Genomic DNA, 13219 nt, shown 5'->3' with positions numbered 1-13219 from the left:
TAATGACGAAAAATCTGAAAGTGAAATTAAGAAAACACTCCCGTTTACCATTGCAACAAAAAGAATAAAATATCTAGGAATAAACCTACCTAAGGAGACAAAAGACCTGTATGCAGAAAATTATAAGACACTGATGAAAGAAATTAAAGATGATACAAATAGATGGAGAGATATACCATGTTCTTGGACTGGAAGAATCAACATTGTGAAAATGACTCTACTACCCAAAGCAATCTACAGATTCAATGCAATCCCTATCAAACTACCACTGGCATTTTTCACAGAACTAGAACAAAAAATTTCACAATTTGTATGGAAACACAAAAGACCCCGAATAGCCAAAGCAATCTTGAGAACGAAAAATGGAGCTGGGGGAATCAGGCTCCCTGACTTCAGACTATATTACAAAGCTTCAGTAATCAAGACAGTTTGGTACTGGCACAAAAACAGAAATATAGATCAATGGAACAGGTTAGAAAGCCCAGAGATAAACCCACACACATATGGTCACCTTATCTTTGATAAAGGAGGCAAGCATATACAGTGGAGAAAAGACAGCCTCTTCAATAAGTGGTGCTGGGAAAATTGGACAGGTACATGTAAAAGTATGAAATTAGAACACTCCCTGACACCATGCACAAAAATAAACTCAAAATGGATTAAAGACCTAAGTGTAAGGCCAGACACTATCAAACTCTTAGAGGAAAACATAGGCAGAACACTCTATGACATACATCACAGCAAGATTCTTTTTGACCCAGCTCCCAGAGAAATGGAAATAAGAACACAAATAAACAAATGGGGCCTAATGAAACTTAAAAGCTTTTGCACAGCAAAGGAAACCATAAACAAGACCAAAAGACAACCCTCAGAATGGGAGAAAATATTTGCAAATGAAGCAACTGACAAAGGATTAATCTCCAAGATTTACAAGCAGCTCATGCAGCTCAATAACAAAAAAACGAACAACCCAATCCAAAAATGGGCAGAAGACCTAAATAGACATTTCTCCAAAGAAGATATACAGATGGCCTACAGACACATGAAAGAATGCTCAACATCATTAATCATTAGAGAAATGCAAATCAAAACTACAATGAGATATCATCTCACACCGGTCAGAATGGCCATCATCAAAAAATCTAGAAACAATAAATGCTGGAGAGGGTGTGGAGGAAAGGGAACACTCTTGCACTGTTGGTGGGAATGTAAATTGATACAGCCACTATGGAGAACAGTATGGAGGTTCCTTAAAAAACTACAAATAGAACTACCATACGACCCAGCAATCCCACTACTGGGCATATACCCTGAGAAAACCATAATTCAGAAAGAGTCATGTACCAAAATGTTCATTGCAGCTCTATTTACAATAGCCAGGACATGGAAGCAACCTAAATGTCCATCGACAGATGAATGGATAAAGAAGATGTGGCACATATATACAATGGAATATTACTCAGCCATAAAAAGAAATGAAATGGAGGTATTTGTAATGAGGTGGATGGAGTTAGAGTCTGTCATACAGAGTGAAGTAAGTCAGAAAGAGAAAAACAAATACAGTATGCTAACACATATATACGGAATCTAAGGGGAAAAAAAAGGACATGAAGAACCTAGTGGCAAGACGGGAATAAAGACACAGACCTACTAGAGAATGGACTTGAGGATATGGGGAGGGGGTGGGGTGAGACGTGACAGGGTAAGAGAGTGTCATGGACATATATACACTACCAAATGTAAAATAGATAACTAGTGGGAAGCAGACGCATAGCACAGGGAGATCAGCTCGGTGCTTTGTGACCACCTAGAGGGGTGGGATGGGGAAGGTGGGAGGGAGGGAGATGCAAGAGGGAAGAGAAATGGGAACATATTGTATATGTATAACTGATTCACTTTGTTATAAAGCAGAAGCTAACACACCATTGTAAGGCAATTATACTTCAATAAAGATTTTTTTAAAAAAAAAGAAAATAAAATAACAAAAATAAAGTTACTTAAGAAACAGCTGATGCAAGAGAGACACTTTGACTCTCCTCTCTGCCCCCCTGAAAGCAGGAAATAAATCTCCATGTGAAAGGTGTCATCCCTGCATCTGGAGGTAGAGGACACCCTTATCCCCAGAGATGGGAAATTCAGACTGGGAAGCTGTATAAACAAACCTGGCTACTTCTTTAATTTACTACCCCAAGCCCAAACTCTGTTTAGATTTTTCACTAATTAAGCACCCAAAGCCAAAGTGTCTTTGTCCTGTCAATTCCTCACAAATTTATTGTTTCTTTGTCTAAAAAGTACAAAAGCTGCCTGCTTTGGCCACTTCTTAGGTCCCATCTCCATGATACCTCCATGCAAATGAGTTAAAATTTGTTTTCCTCCTGTTAATCTGTCTTGTGCCAATTTTATGATTAGTCCAGCCAGGAGATGACCAGAAGGGGGTAGAAGGGGAAATTTCCCCCTCCCCAACAGCAGCCTGATGTTGGATTAACAAAGCACATCATCTTCAGGCAGCCAATTTGCTGCAGTTTGCCAGCACCAGCAACATTTTCATCTGTAAATTGGGATTTTGATCTCAACTCCATGAGGACAGGACTTCAGGCAGCAAAGAACTTGGCTTTGAAGCCAAGGTAAGAGGACCCTTTCCTAAGGCACCTCCACCCACAGCAGCGTCTCCTTCTTCCCTAACCTCAGAGCCAATCTGAAAACAATTTTCAGATTTTCTTGGCAAATTTTGCTTTCAGTTCACTTCTCCCACAATTTTAATTAAAATGTTCTTCGTCTCTCTCAGAGGATGTGAATAGCCTTGAGAATTCTAAGTGCGAAGGTTAGGCATTCTGAGTATCACTCCATCACCCAGTTAGTGCACCCCTGCTGTGTAAAAGGAGTTGAGCCAGGAATTATAAAGAATATAAAGACAAATGTGACCCTGTCCCATTCCTAAAGGAGACTATAGCCCACTGGGTAAACAAATAGCAATAGTACAAGTCATAACATGATCAGAACAATTCTTGCAAGGGTGAGGAGCTTGGCTGGTGAGTCTTTCTATATCAACTTGAGCATGCGACTTAGTCTTTCTGGGTCTCCCTTTTCTCATCAGAAAAACAGACTAAAACCCATATCGATCTCATATAAGTATGAGAGCATTTCTCTCAATGACAGAAATAAATGAAACATTCATGTAGAGAGTACGCTACAATGCCTGGTGCACGGTGGGCACTCGATACATGAACTGTTCTTATTTCCAAGAGCTATAGGAGTCCACTGAAGGGACCATTCATTACATCTTTGGCCTTTGAGAACAAATAGGTTTCACAAAATTGGAGGCTTAGAATTCAGGTAAAGGCTACAATCTGGGGACAGTACTGAGGCCAGTTAGGGGAATTCCAAGGTATCTAAACGGTGTGCACTGCTTTCTGAGATCAGTCTGCAAAGGCAGCAGAGGACAAGAGAAGACCAAGCAGAATGAAGTTAGTATTGAAAAAAAATGTTACTTGCCATTCCAGTTCTACAAGGATCAAGCCATTAGCCACCGCAGTCACCCAGAACAGTGCGTTCTGAGGGGAATTCAGAATGGAAAAAAAAAAAACAAAAAAAAAAAACAGGAAGAATTCTGTGCTTTAAATATACTGGTACCTAGATAGTTAAGATACACATCTAAGGGAAAATTTCAAATGACCCCAGTTTCTCGTATCTTCCCATACATAGAAAAGCACTAAAATGACTAACTTGAGATGTCTGGTTTCTGTAATAAGCAGTAATCTTTTGGTGCTTGACTACATGCTTTTCCTACACAGTAGCCTCTAGCCACCTGTGCCTTACTGACCCTTAAAATGTGGTTAACTTGCCCGAGGCAGTGAGTTTTTAATTGTATTTCACTTTCATTAATTTAAGTGTTTTTTAAAATGTTTATCTATTATTTATTTATTTATTTGTCTGTGCCGGGTCTTAGCTGTGGCACGCGGGATCTTTAGCTGTGACATGTGGGATCTAGTTCCCTAACCAGGGATCGAACCCAGGCCCCCGGCATTGGTAGCGCGGAGTCTTAACCACTGGACCACCAGGGAAGTCCCATCATTAATTTAAGTTTAAATCTAAATTGCCACATGTGACTAAAGGCTACCACATTGGACAGCACAGCTCTGGATTATTATCATACCTGCCTTGAGCACACCCTTCATGGAAGATGGTGGTCAGATCACCTAAAAGGAGAGAGCTGGGACTTCATCAAGATGCCAAAACAGTTTGTACGAACTGTGCTTATGGCAGCTTGCTAACAACTGCTCATTTTATAGATTGAGAGGAAGGGAGAAAAAACAAAAACAAAAAAACTTCAAATGGATCTGTTCAGAGCAGTTTTCTTTCACCTTTTTTAGAAATGGGCTTACTATTTTTTTTTCTTTTTTTTAATGGTTGTCTTTTTTTTTTTTAATTTATTCGGCTGCTCCGGCTCTTAGTTGCAGCACGTGGGATTTTCGTTGCCGGGTGCAGGATCTTTAGTTGCGGCATGGGAACTCTTAGCTGTGGAATGTGGGATGTGGGATCTAGTTCCCCGACCAGGGGTCGAACCTGGGCCCCTGGCATTGGGAGCACAGAGTCTTAGCCACTGAACCATCAGGGAATTCCAGAAATGGGCTTACTATTTTAGCACTTGTTCGTCCAGTCACTCCCCACACCATAATCAGAATCCTGCAGATTGTTTCTTACACACACACACATACAAAATGGAACAAAAGATGAACATAGATTTTTTTGAGATTTGTCAGACCTTTTACTTAGAGATGGACCTAAATCTTGTTTTATCTAGTCTTGCAAAAAGTCTGTGCTCCAAAGCAATGAAACTATGATCTAGCCTCTCACCTTTTATCAAAATAATCTTTCAGTAATATATTCAAATAATTGTGCCAGACAAACATAGGTATCAAAACAGTGTCTTCGATAAAGATTCTGACTCCTCCAGAGATAGGAACTGATGAATGGGTACATTTCCAGCAGTTGTCCTAGAACTTTGAAACAACAAATGGTTCTCAGGCAGAGAGGGAAGCAGGCCAATAGAACAATGAATCATGTCTAGACAGGAATTATGACAATCCTCATAATGTAGATGAGACAAAATGAGGTCTAAAAAGGTTACACGACTTGCCCAGAACTGGAAAATCACATCTGTAAAATGGACTTGAACTGGGTCTTCTGACCCCGGACCCAGGGTTGTGGCTGCTTCTATTTTCAGGCATAGGATGGAAATAAGGGAATTTGTCTTTATGATTGGTTTTTTGGAATGTGTACTTTCCTGCATCCATGATAACTCAACTGAAATCACAGAAATCTAAAATGAGACATAACATCCAATTATGACATTTTATAAATGGGATTATGGTGACATACAAAGTATGAAAGGAGTACTGTGTTGATTCTATTATAATTAAACCATGAAAAAGTAATTTTTTAAAATCCTGGATGGTGCTAGTTTTCAAACTTTGATCTGTGCCAATCACTTGTGCCATTTACTTATTTATTTATTTATTTTTGCCCAAGCCACGCAGCTTGCGGGATCTTAGTTCCCTGACCCATGCCCTCAGCAGTGAAAACGTGGAGTCCTAACTACTGGACCACCAGGGAATTCCCACTTGTGCCATTTATTTAAAACACGGTGGGGCATGGGTACCCTGACCACCCATTCTGACTCAGAATGTCTGGGGCGGGGCCCAGTCATCTTTTTTTTTTCTTCTTAACAAAACACACAATTCTAATGTAGCCCACAGTTTGAGAATTATTATTCATACACGGCATAGGGGACTGAGAAAGACTAGTAAGGTAGGAGGGAATCCAGGAGACTGACGAGTCATCGAAGCCAGAAGAAAGTGCTTCAGAAAGTGGATTGGAGGTTGGGAGGTGAAGAAGAGATACAGAGAAGTAGCCGCTGGCAACGTTCAGGTTGTGGGCATGCTGACAAGAGCAGCTTCAGATAAGTGAGGGCGTCAGAATGTGTTTGGCATGGGATGAGGAAGGAGAATGAGGGGAGATGGAGGAAGCAGAGTGACAACAGACAAATTTTGGGGGGAAGTTGAGCTGTGAAAGGGGCAGAGAAATAGGACTGAAATAGAGATATCTGTACACAACCCCCATCCATGTTCATTTCAGCATTATGCACAATAGCCAAGGCATGGAAACAACCTAAGTGTCATCTCTTCCTTTTGATAAGTTATTTAACCTCTCCTGCCTTGATGTCATCTACTGAGTAATAACTTTTAAAAAGTTGTTGTGAGAATTAAATCCGTGATACTGAAAGCCTGTTATAGAGTAAGTGGTCATTATTTCTGTATTCCCATACTTAGAAACCTTGCTTAGTATCTTGTTGGCGTTGAAAAAAATGAATGAATGAATGAACAAATGAACAGCGGGAATGGTCCAGTACAGTAGAGAGGAATCTAAACGTTGTACATCGCAAGTCCCTGGAGAGATGATAAGCAATGCAGATCCATGGGTCCTCCCCCAAAGACTTTTTCTTCTCTTGGTTTCTTGACTCCGCCCTCTCCGGGCTCCCCTCCTACCTCACTGCCTGCTCCTTCTCAGTCTCTTGAGCAATGCAGGCTTTGCTCAACCTCTTAAGCTCAGAATATCTCAGCAATTTGTCCTAGGAACGTTTTCTTCTTCGTCTTTATACTAGCTGATTTCACTGTGTTCTGTGGCTTTAAATACCATTCAAAGGATCCATGAACTTGGATGGGGGAAAATATCTTATTTTCACTAATCGCTAACTGAAATTGAGTATTTCATTCATGAATAAAGGGGTCTGAGTACAATAGTACTGCAGTACCCGTGGCTTTGTCACTAACAGAAATCAGAAACATTTTCATATTACATTACAATTTTTCCACATATCTAAAGATATCAATTCCTTTTTTATTACTTTGAGATTATGGTTGTTAATTTCTCAGATCTCAGATAATTAATTTAACAGATTTACCTTCTAGATCGGTTATTTAATGTATTAATACAGGAGCATATTACATTATGCTAGTGGTTTTACCAGACTGTCAAAGGGATGCACGGCATAAAAAGTTAATCACACCCGATTTAAATGAAGATAAGTCCTAAATTTCTACCTTCAACTTTGACTTTGCTCTAGCTCCAGCCTCATAAATTCAGTTCCACGTGGGCGTCAAGTAGGCCCTTCAATATGAACAATACAGAAACAGCTCTGTGGCTTCACACTTGCTCCTCTCCCAGTCTCCTCAGATCTCCTCCCACTTGTTAAAGCCCCAGTTTTCTTTCTTTCTTTTTTTTTTGGCCTTGCGGGATCTCAGTTCCCCGACCAGGGATGGAACCCAGGCCCCTGGCAATGAAAGCACGGAGTCCTAACCACTAGACAGCCAGGGAATTCCCCTAAAGCCCAAATTCTAACACCAAGTTACTGTACTCTACTTTCACTCACCTTCAGAACAGCATCTGAAATTCTCTAGTCAATAAGCTTTAGTAACACAAAAAACAGTGATAATCTGGATCTCCCCCAGAAAAAGGCAAATGGACTCTTTTTTTTTTTTTTTCAAATGGACTCTTATAATTGAAGAAAGGGGCATAATAGGATTGGAATGGCTAGCAAGAGCCTCTTCAGCAAATTTCCAAACCAGAAATTTCCCTTAGTAATTACAAGAGAGATTAATTTTTATTTTTCCCCGGAGCTGAAAATTTAGATGCTCCTATTGTCTATCCTTTTGAGGTCTACCCTAGGACCTAGGGTGGGACAGATCAGGGTGGGGCAGAGTGGAAGACAGAAACAGATCCTTTAAAATGGGTTTATCCATGCCCAGCCAGCAGGACTCACAAGGCATTCTCCTTGGCGAGCTGGGGAGTGAAGCTGGCGTCTGGCCCTCCATCCGACACACCAGGGAAGAGGCACCGGAGATCATTTGTGGTTCCCATGGTGGGTACAGAGAACAGAATTTCCTTTCCTGAAATGCTTTTATTTGTGTAACTCCAAAAGTGTGCAATGGCTAGTAATCTGAATTAGCCCTGTGACCCTACTTGCAGGTTTATTCTTTTTTTTTTTTTGGCCCGTGCCTCGCGGCATGCGGGATCTTATTTCCTCAATCAGGGATCGAACCCGAGTCCCCTGCAGTGGAAGCGCCAGGGAATTCCCTGCAGGTTTATTCTTTTTTTTTATAAATTTACTTATTTATTTATTTATTTTTGGCTGTGTTGGGTCCTCGTTTCTGTGCGAGGGCTTTCTCCAGTTGCGGCGAGCGGGGACCACTCTTCATCGCGGTGCGCGTGCCTCTCACTGTCGCGGCCTCTCCTGTTGCGGAGCACAGGCTCCAGACGCGCAGGCTCAGCAGTTGTGGCTCACGGGCCTAGTTGCTCCGCGGTATGTGGGATCCTCCCAGACCAGGGCTCAGAACCCGTGTCCTCTGCATTGGCAGGCAGACTCTCAACCACTGCGCCACCAGGGAAGCCCCCCTGCAGGTTTATTCTTAAAGGTCAGTCTTGTTTGGGATTAGTTGTTGACAATCAGCTCATTTAACAAGTGTTTCTTGAGGGGAAGGAAACTAACATTTACTGAGTGTCTACTCTGTTCCAGGCACTGTGTCAGGGGTTTTAAGTGTGTCTTCCATTTAATCCTCATAATGACATGTCAGAGCTCTTGGGATTAACCTTGGACCATTTTCATCCTGTTCACTCTACGTGTCTATACGTAGTCAACTCACATTTCTATCTCCAGCTTGACTTCTGAGGGCCACGATCTGAACTCACTCAAACTTCCTTCACCACTTCTCCACATCCACATGCTTAGATGCCCCATGAAAAATCTCAAATATTTCCAAGACTCTCCTGCCCATCCCAGCCCCCGCAAACCATTAAACTCTACGATTGTCTATCCCAGTAAATGACAGCGAAATCATCTTTAAGGCTCTATATTTTTTTTCGAATTGCCACCACCCATACCTTCTCCTTTACTGAAAATCTCCCAGTGGCGTCCATAGCTCTTAGAATAGAATGCAGAGGCCTAAAGAGGACACCTCCAAGACTTTTGCTTTGTTTTCTGCCACTCTAGCCTCAAAGACCTTGCAGTTCTAGATTCCTTCCCAATCTAGGAACTTTATCTCCTCCCCCCCTAGAGATTTAACATGAGATTAGTCTTTAAGTTTTTTGCAATTTAATACATTAAAATGGGGCCTTTTTATTTATTCCTAGGCTCTATTATATGTTGTAGCTTTCAGCTTAGTCCCAAAGACATTTTAATTCAGGTACCCTGGTTTAAACCTTGAATACATGGTTTAAAACATGTATTCATATACATGCTTCCTCCCAAACACTCCCCCAAATGGGATAATAGTACAAATATTGTTCTGCAACTCACTTTTTTTTTTTTTTTTTACATACTCTGCAGAATCTTTTATGTCAGTTCTTACAGACGTGGCTTATTCTAACTTCTATTTATTCTCTCACGGTATGAACGTACCATAATTCACCGTTTCCCCTATAAGCTGTTATAATGTTTTTCTTTTATTAAGCCACCATGAATATCTTGGACCATATGTCCCTGAGGATTTGTGTATTTCTGTAAGATAGATTCTTACAAGTGGAATGTTGGATCATATGAAATGTGCCTTTTTAAATGTTTATCTGTTCTATCTGCCTGCCCCAAACCAAAGTCTAGAGCTGGAAGAAGTATTAGAGGGCATGTGGTCCATCATGCTTTGTAACAGGGAAGGAATCTTGAAGCCAAAAGGTGACAAATGGAGATCAGAACAGGGTTAGGATGAGAGCACAGGGCTAGGGAGACTCATCTGGAAAGTGGCTCAAAAGGTGACGGGGGAGGTGGCGAGAGGTGGGGAGTGGGCTGGGAATCCGGAGAGAAAGATGACATCTAGAGAAGCAGCCACCTCCACCCCGGGCGTGGGAGTGGGACAGGAGCACTTGGAATGAAGACAATCAGGCTAGAGAGAGGGTCAAGGAAAGAGCGGCGTCATTAGCAGAGCCAGGGCCCAGAGAAATTAAGGAGAATGAGACCTAGGGATTTGGCCAGGAGGGTTTTTGGTAGAGGGATCTGATCTGAATACTTGTCAATGATGTGTTTGAGATTTTCGACACAGAAACAAGTACCGTTTATTGCCTGTGTACTCTTAAAGCCCCCTAAGCCACCCGAGACAGAGGATGAGCCCCACGGGTCACACAGCCGGCGAGGGCTTGAAGCCTGTTTCTACCCCGCAGGGTTCCCCTTGCCTCCTGCAACGCAGGAAACTGCATGTCTCTTCTGAACCAGTTCCGATGATCTGAGGTCCAAACGGGTTGAGTCGGCAAGTCTTCCGCAGCCCCGCTTTGAGCCGCCAAAGCCCTATGGGGTGGCCTCACTTAACACCCAGGCCCCACCCACCCGGCCAGACCACGCCCAGCGGGACACGCCCACTCTGAACCAGACCCGCTCTGGACCACACCCACAGCCTCCAACAGACCTGCGAGTCAGGCTCACCTAGAGCCCTAACTGCTTCACTCGCTTGTGTCTAGTGCCTGGTAGGCACTCTGCTTACTCAAAGGCGTGATGAATGACCTCTATAAGAATTATTAGAAAATGTCTTCTTTCTGGTTCATTATTTTGCACATTCATTCAAAAAACTCACTGACTTCTTAACAGCAAGAGACAGTACCACCTCCCACTGATGGAGAACTTACGGAGGTCTCTGCCTACTACTAGGATCTAAGGAGAAACATTTGAAAAGACACAGCCTATGCGTCTAAGGATTTCAGAGACCGGCAGAGGAAATAAGGAAAGTAGATAATCACTACAAAGTGCATTTAGCTCTGGGTAAAATACCACTTTGCTAATCTTGTTTAATCCTCACAGCCACAAATAAATCTCAACATATAACAAAGGAATCCATGATACAAATGAAATTAAGTGGAGTGAACTCCAGATGTGAGTTTTAAAATTCTCTATATAGCCCCTTCACTCCCTTTTAGCTTAGAATGATTTGGTTGCCCAGATCTCTGTGTCAAAACTTTCTTTTGCTCCTTCCATTGATCTTGCTTTGGTTCTCTATGCATGGAGCGAGTATGCTGCCTTGTGCAAATCATTTAAGGATGCAGAAACTAAATGCAGTATAAAATGAAAATGCAGTATAAGAGGGGTGTGAAAGTTGGAGGTGTGTACCTAGGTAGGTGTACCTGGGAGGTAGGTGGATCCCAGGAGCCTGGTCCATGTCACCTGGGGAAGCCAGGAAGGCATCACCAAGGAGGAGGCCCTTGAGGGGAGAGGCTTAAAGGGTGGGGTGAGCTTTGCTTGGTGGATTGCAAGTGGACAATAAAGGGGGAGGTGAGGCTCTGGGGGTGATGTTCTATACAGAGAAATCACATGTGCAAAGCACTGTGGGAAAGTGTAGCCTGATCTCAAGGGATCTTTAGCGTGACCTCAAGGAGTTCAGCATGGCTGATCATATTGTTGTTGGGGGATGAAAGATAATGCCATCTGGTGGGTGAGGACCAAGACTTTACCTACCTGGTTTAGGTTTGTTTTTTTTTTTCCATGAGCAGTGGGGAACCACTGAAGAATAGTGAGCAGGGGAGTGACATGATGAAATGTCCACATGTGAAATACTTCTTGGGCAGTCACGTGAAGATAAACTAGAATAAGAACTACAGGTAAGAAGTTGGCAAGAAAACTATGGCTATGGTTTAAGTGAGAGGAGGTGAGTGTCTGAAGTGGGCAGGTATTGAAGGTGATTTGAGTGTAAGGCGTGAGAATAAATTAACAACCTAAACTCTCCCCCAGGTTTCCGACGTGGGAAGCAGGGTGAATGGCAATGCCACATACAGATGAAAGAAAACAGGAATGGGAACCTCTTTGGGGGTTGATTTCAGGTTGGTCACACTGAGTTGGAAGTACCTGTGAGATAGCCAAGTGGAGATGTTTCCAAATATGGGTATGGAGCATCTGCCTTCTGCAAACTTGGACTTCATTGGCGTCTTTTCCTCATATCCTCCTACTCTCTCTCCACCGGTGCTTATGGGGTCATGGATCTTTAAGAATAATGATGAAAGCTCAAGATGCTTTCTCCAGAAAAGTACATGTGCATAAGAAAAATCCATCTGTGTTTCTCCTTGATTCTCACACTAGTACCACACTCGTAAGAGTTCTGACACCAGATGTCAGATACCAGCTGTGTGTCCTACAATTTAACTCAATTCTGACACTATCTACCTGGAGACAGCATCAGATCCCACAGGTTAAGGGCTCAGTCCCACAAGACCTCCCCCCCTCCCATTTCAGATGCCAATCACAAGTCCAGGTTGTCACCTGTGCTTCTGACCAGCACAGGTTCCCGAAGCACTTCCATCAGGTTGGATTAATTTGAAAATCCCAAGATTCTCCATGGCTTGGTCTTTCTGGTGACCAGCCTCCATCCAGAAGCCGTCAAGGAGCCCACCCAAAGTTGCCTCAATAGAACAAAAGACTCTCTTCTTAGGAATTTACAAGAGTTTCAGGAGCTCTGTGCCAGGAAAGGGGAAGGAAGACCAAATACGAATGTCTTATTATAAATCATGATATCACAACATGCATGCAAAATGGTTGGATGCCTTCGGGAGATTCCATTCACAGACCTTATCTGAGAAACTCTGTAAATCACATCCCTGTGTTAGAGTAGGAGGAAGCCCTAGGGACACTAACACCCCACGGATGGGTGGAGGAAGAGGAGTGACAAAGGCAAATAAGAGGGAGTGACCGAGGGAAGAGGGGCACCCGGAAAGGGCAGCGGAAGTCCACGATAACTGCAACCAAGGAGGGCCGAGATTCAGCATCAGAATAAGGACTGCCCAGGGTTTAGGGATTTGCAGCAAGAAGGAGTCGCTGGTGACCTCAATGCATGAGGATCCTGTAGTGTGATCAGGCACAAGATGCAGAGAAGTGACCTGCAGAGGAAGTGGGTTTAGTGAGTGTAGCCCCTTCCCTCATTAAGGGTCTGTTCAGATCTGAGGTCATTATCCACAGATTGGCATTGAGTGCCCTGCACACCTGAAATGCTTTCACCCGTGACAAATAACCAATATTTATTTAGGCAGTTCGAGTCTCTTGAGAAATGAAAGTCAGGTTTAAGAATAGAACACTGAAGAAAGAGTGAAGAGATCTGAGAAGGCAGTGAGTGGAGAAGAAAAATAAAATGTACGAAGAGACGTGAGTTACAAAGAGAATTGGTTGAGTTGGTCTATGTGGATTGTTGGAGGATGGAGG

General features: G+C 42.7%; 1 non-coding gene across 1 annotated transcript; it reads right to left on the bottom strand.

Moving 5' to 3' along the window:
* Nucleotides 1-3988: 3988 nt before the first annotated feature.
* TRNAG-ACC (transfer RNA glycine (anticodon ACC)) lies at nucleotides 3989-4061 on the bottom strand. Its single transcript has one exon. It is a non-coding gene; the product is annotated as a tRNA-Gly (tRNA).
* Nucleotides 4062-13219: the final 9158 nt, after the last annotated feature.

Source organism: Eschrichtius robustus, chromosome 10, assembly GCF_028021215.1.
Source record: "Eschrichtius robustus isolate mEscRob2 chromosome 10, mEscRob2.pri, whole genome shotgun sequence".
Taxonomy (NCBI): Eukaryota; Metazoa; Chordata; class Mammalia; order Artiodactyla; family Eschrichtiidae; genus Eschrichtius; species Eschrichtius robustus.
Note: the sequence above shows the minus strand (reverse complement) of the source record. Positions and strands in the feature narration are given on the sequence as shown.